The following is a 6,000-nucleotide window of genomic DNA, read 5'->3' on the forward strand; positions in this document are numbered from 1 at the left end:
TTTCCTGAATATCATGGAAACACATTGGAGAATTTGAAAGTTTATTAAACTGGTGGTTGTTGATCAAGAATTATAGGAGTTAATATTGCTGGCAGAATAGTACAGTGGTACCTCTGGTTGCGAATGAGATCCGTTCTGGAGGCCCGTTCGCAACATGAAAAGCCCGCAACCTGAAGTGCCGTATCTGTGCAGGTGTGCGGTGTGATTTGGCGCTTGTGCGCATGCACAAAGCGCAATTTAGCACTTCTGCGCATGCGCAAGCGGCGAAACCCGGAAGTAGCCCTTTCCAGTACTTCTGAGTCACCGCGGGACACAACCTGAAAAATGTAACATGAAGCAAACGTAACATGAGGTATGACTATAGTCATGATGTATGAGCTGGAGGGGTAGGAAGTTTTTCAGATATCAGCAGAGGAGTATTGAGAAAGGAGATGTAAAAAGGCAGAAGAAATCCAGAAATAAGAAACGAGTATGTGGTGCCCATTAAGGGGAGAACAGAACATGGAGTTGGAATGTGGAGGCATCCAGTGAAATTAATGTATGGCATGGGTTGCTTTGTTCTTTGCTTTATTTACAGTATGTTCCTTGGCTTCTTTAATCAAAAGACTTCAATGGAACTTACACTCTAGTATGTGACTTTAGGACTGCAGATGGACAGAGCAATCCCAATCCTACTGGGTTGCTGGAAGGGGTTTGGATGCTCCGGAGGTGTGTCTTCTGCACCCGCAGAAGAGTATTTTGGAAAAGGAGGCAGTGAGGATGTGGAGTTAAGCCAGCCAAAGATCCACTGCATTCTCAGCTGGTCCAGCTACCAGTGATGTGCTTGTCTGCTGTGCTAGCCTCAAAGTGGTGCAATGAAAATCAGCACAATTACTCTCCCCCAACCTTCCATCGTGCCCAGTGTGAGTGGTGGGTCTTTGAAGGGGGGCAGTGGGGGCGGGTCGTGGCAGGTGTCACCACTGAGGGGGGTGACAAAATGGGCGGCACTCACAGCAGGGCCTGCAGTGCGCCCGAGCCATGCGTCTCTCTTGGGAGTGACGTGGTGGCTTGGGCGCCCGCAGGCTCTGTGCTGCCCCAGACGGTCTGCCCACCGCCTCCCCCTCAGCTGTAGGGAGGAGGCAGGCAGACTCCTCAGAGGTCTCGCGGAGCGTCCTGCCCTGCCTTGCCCTGTGGGCGACTGGCCCCGCCTCTGGGCACAGGGCATGCACGCTGCCCCAGGCGCTCGATTGGCTTGCTCCGCTGCTGGATCTTTGAATGCCGGCAGTGGCTCTGACATGCTGTTCAACCCTGTGCTCCCAGTCGGGTGCTTGAATTGTACCCCAGGTTACAATTCAATAAAAAATTGGACAGTGCACACTTCTACTGTTGTGCTGCCTGGTACCAGATACAATCTTGCCAATAATTCAGTTGGATTCACCAAGAGATTTGACCAATTAATGAAAGGTACTAAGAGTAACAAATAGCTATTAGGTTCTCATTGAATCCATTCCAGCATTGTGTTCATAATAAACTGATGAAACATAATAACATAACAGGGTGGCATAATGTGGTGGTACCTCATGTACACATGTTCTTAAGGTGTTTGAGCACCTCCCCAGTTATGGAAGAGAACACTTCCATGTTCCACAGATTATTAACATCCCTAAATAACTGCTGTCATGCTTTGGTCAATAGCCTTGTAAATACTCCTGACAGGAATGAGTAAGTAGTGTAGATGTTGAAAATGCAATTATAATTTAGTCATCCTTGGCTCTTAGAGCTGTGGTGAGAGCATTTGCTATGCAGAGGTAATGATGCAGGAAGGGCAGCTGTGGTGCCACAGGAGGACAAGTACTTGGCCAACATGAGACTGTCTGTCATGCTTGGCTCTAAATCAGTATTAATGTCACTGAACACTTCAGAGAGCTACCAATACAGTTTTCCCCTTGAGACACTTTGACTTCAGTAGCTTATGGTCTGTGGTGTCCTGCCTCTGGAGCATGCTGCCCAAGGATGCTTGCCTGGTACAGTCTGTCAACTGTTTTATTCCAGGTGAAGATTTTTATTTGTCCAGATTTTTTAGGATGTTTAGCATGGCTGGGTTTACCTGGCCGTTTATTTTATTTTACTTAACAGGATTTATATACTGCTTAATCATCAAAACCTCTAAGCTGTTTACATTAAAGGAATATGAAATACACATTAAAAATATAGTACCGATGAAATCAGACATTAAAAACAAGTTGCTCTACTTTTTTTTCCAAAATCTAAGTAATATCAGTAATTTTCAAACTGTACATACCAAAAAAAATTACATATTAGTATACATGTCAAAATTGCGTGTCTGGATAGGCTTGCCTAAACAAAGTTTTTAGCAGGCGCCAAAACAATATAGTGAAGGCACCTGCCTATAATACTCTGCTGTAAGTGCTGTCACTCTGGAGAACTGATTTGTTGAAAACATGGAACGAACACTATGTGGCAATTGTAAAAGCGCCGGTTCCCCAGATTGAAGTGGTTGAGTTGGCACATACTGTATGGGCTGAGGCAATCTTTCAAGTGAACTGGTCTCAAGCTGTTGAGGGCTTGATATACCAATACAGTCGTATCTTGGATCCTGAATGCCTTGGTATTCAGACAATTTGGAACAGTGACTGTTCCGGTTTGCAAACGTTCTTTGGAACCCAAACATCCGATGGGGCTTCTTCCGTGGCTTCCGAACTTTCTGCAGTCAGTCAGAAGCTGCACTTTGGTTTCTGAACGTTTTGGAAGTTGATTGACTTCCAAGGGACGACTGTAGTAGCACCCACAGGGAATCCTATTACACTTTGAGTCTGTTTCACTTCACTTTTTTGTATACCACTTTTGAAACGCTGTATATATCAATGCAGCACTTTTTTGGGGGGGGGGAGACACAGGGGTATGCATACCCCTAAACATTTTGTGAATCTAATGGGAGAAGAAACTAAAAAATTTAAAATGTTTAGTTTATTCTCTAGCATGGTGAATGGTCAGTTCCGTTGCTACCCCTGAGGGTGGCCTAATTTCCTCTCACGGTGTTTCCAGAGTCTGAGACGGAATGAGAGTACCCCTAAACATTTTTTTAGGAAAGAAAACACTGTATAAATGCTTTAAATACCTCTGAAGTTTGAAATGTGGAATAAATAGGTGTCCTGTTTTGTGAGTTGATAGTGGCTGCCATGCAAAAGAGCATAGATTAGCTCCCATCAGTGATACCTTACATCAGATCAAGAGTTAAGTCAGAAATTAAATCGACAAACGCACAGAGTAAGGTAGGAGACCAGTGTGTAACCTGAGGTGGTGGAGTTGGATAGTTAGGTCTGTAGGATTGCATTGGGGTCATGGGCGTGAACCTCAGCCATTCTATGCCTCTGCTAGACCCTAGATTCTAGGCTAGCTGATTTCAGTCAAAACATGTTGTGACCATCCAATGTAACATTATTTGACTAAACAGCTTTACACCATCTCACTAGATACAGTGGTACCTTGGTTCTCAAACGTCTTGGTACTCAAACAACCTGGAACCCAAACACTGCAAACCCGGAAGCTCGTTTGTGAACTTTTTTCAGAAGCTGAATGTGCTCCGTTTTAAGTGTTACGATTCCGTTTTGAGTGCCACACTTCCGTTTTGAGTGTTACACTGATGTCTGTCTGTTTTTGCTATTTATTTTGTATTTTTGTTTTTAGGGCTCTTTTTGTTCTGTTTTTGTGACTGTGTGGAACCCAGTTCAGCTACTGATTGATTGATTGATTGATTGTGTGACTTCAGTACATTGTTTATTGCTTTCATTTTATGGATGAATGGTCTCATTAGATAGTAAAATTCATGTTAAATTGCTGTTTTAGGGACTCTTTTTAAAAGTCTGGAATGAATTAATCCATTTTCCATTACTTTCTATGGGAAAGTGTGCCTTGGTTTTAGAACGCTTTGGTTTTGGAATGGACTTCCGGAACAAATTAAGTTTGAGAACCAAGGTACCACCGTATAGTGATAATGTTTCATCCAGCCACATGGTTAGTAACAAGCACATTGCCTTAACTGAAAAGAATCCTGGGAGCAATAGCTTGTTAAGCATTCTAGAAATTATAACTCTGTGAAGAGTGAACTACACTTCCCAGAACTCTTCATGGGAAGCTATGTGCTGTATATGTATGGTGTGGTTCGATTTCTTTGTATACATAGTGGACTCACTTCCACAGTGTGGTGGCTTTTACTCATGGCAATTCATGGCTATTCCACTGCTTGCTATCCACACCAGTGAGTGGAGCTTGATGAAATGTATCCAGGGGTAGGCTCTGCCCTTCAGCCACTCCTCTCCTGTCCCACACTGCCTTTTTCTGTGGCTGAAACATGTGGGCTATGTTCTGCAGCAAAGCACAGGCTGACAGGACAACCATCTTCATTTCCCCACAGTGTCATCGGCATGACAGAAATGAAGAAGGGAGTAGGGGGGCACAGTTGATATTTAGCGGGTGCAGCATGCCCAACATATTTTTAAAGTGAAATCTGTATCCTGCTGCTGCTTAATGTGGGAGACTGGGACAGAAATAATAAAGGTTGCAAGGGCAAAAGCAGTAGAACAGGTATGTGGTCCAGGGGGCCTAGAGCAGTTTAGATGTCACCCGAATTTGACAGCACTGCTGTTTCCAAGGAAGGAAATCAGGCCTGAGTGCTCACTGGAAGGACAGATCCTGAAGCTGAGGCTCCAATACTTTGGCCACATCATGAGAAGAGAAGACTCCCTGGAAAAGACCCTGATGTTGGGAAAGATGGCGGGCACAAGAAGGGGACGACAGAGGATAAGATGGTTGGAAAGTGTTCTCGAAGCTACCAGCATGAGTTTGACCAAACTGTGGGAGGTAGTGGAAGACAGGAGTGCCTGGCGTTGCTCTGGTCCATGGGGTCACAAAGAGTCGGACACAACTAAACAACAAAGCAATCTTAAGCACTTCTGAGTCGGGTGCAAGCCCTGTTGAGCTCAGTGGGAGTTGCTAGGTTTTATTATCAAGAAGCTCTGCATCATTCTAGAGCAGGGGTCAAGCAACCTTTTTCAGCAGGGGGCCGGTCCACTGTCCCTCAGACCATGTGGTATTTTTTTTTTTTTGAAAAAAAAATATGAACGAATTCCTATGCCCCACAAATAACCCAGAGATGCATTTTAAATAAAAGCACACATTCTACTCATGTAAAAACACGCTAATTCCCGGACCATCCGCGGGCCAGATTGAGAAGCGGATTGGGTCGGATCCAGCCCCCAGACCTTAGGCTGCCTACCCCTGTTCTAGAGGTTTGAAGATGGGCAATGTTGAGGAGTATGCACTCTGCACATTCTAGGGCTGAGACCTGATTTCATTTTGCTTGTAATTATTCAATTTCAACTATATTTCTGGCCAACAGAGATAATCAGCCAGGGGAGAAGGGTGTAATGCAGCGTGGAATGCACAAAGCACCGTCTCTAACAGCAGTGAAGAGTACTAGAAGGGAAGAAGAGGGAGAAAGGGGAGCACATCGTCTCATCCCGGCCTTCCAACAATTCTAGGGCCAAGCAAGGCTCGCGGGCGCATAACCATTAATTATGAAAGTATCGCGATAAGTGTCACAAATTCGTAGGGAGGGGCTGAATCTGATTCTCCTTTCCCTCCAAAAACGTAGCCCAGCCTTTCTTATCGAATCTGCTGTTTGGCCTGGAGCCTATTGTTCCCCATAAGAAAAATAAATACACATAAAAGCGAATTCTGTCGTGCACGAAAGAGGACAGGGCTGTTGAATTATAGGGTCAGAATCCAAGCAAGCTGCTGCCGAATCTGCCATTGTGAAACCCCGGCGGGTTTTTCTGGCTGTTGTTGGCTGTCCGCTCTCATATCAGCTTTAGCAAGGAGCTCCCCTCCACCGCCTTCACTCCTCCCGCTCGCAGGGAAGGAGGCGGGGCAGCGCTTCCGTGATCGTTCGAACAGGCCAATGGGGCGCGGCGACGCTGCGAGGCAGCCAACGAGAAGCGT

The sequence above is a fragment of the Podarcis tiliguerta genome (assembly GCF_965153285.1).
Source record: "Podarcis tiliguerta genome assembly, chromosome: 6".
Taxonomy (NCBI): Eukaryota; Metazoa; Chordata; class Lepidosauria; order Squamata; family Lacertidae; genus Podarcis; species Podarcis tiliguerta.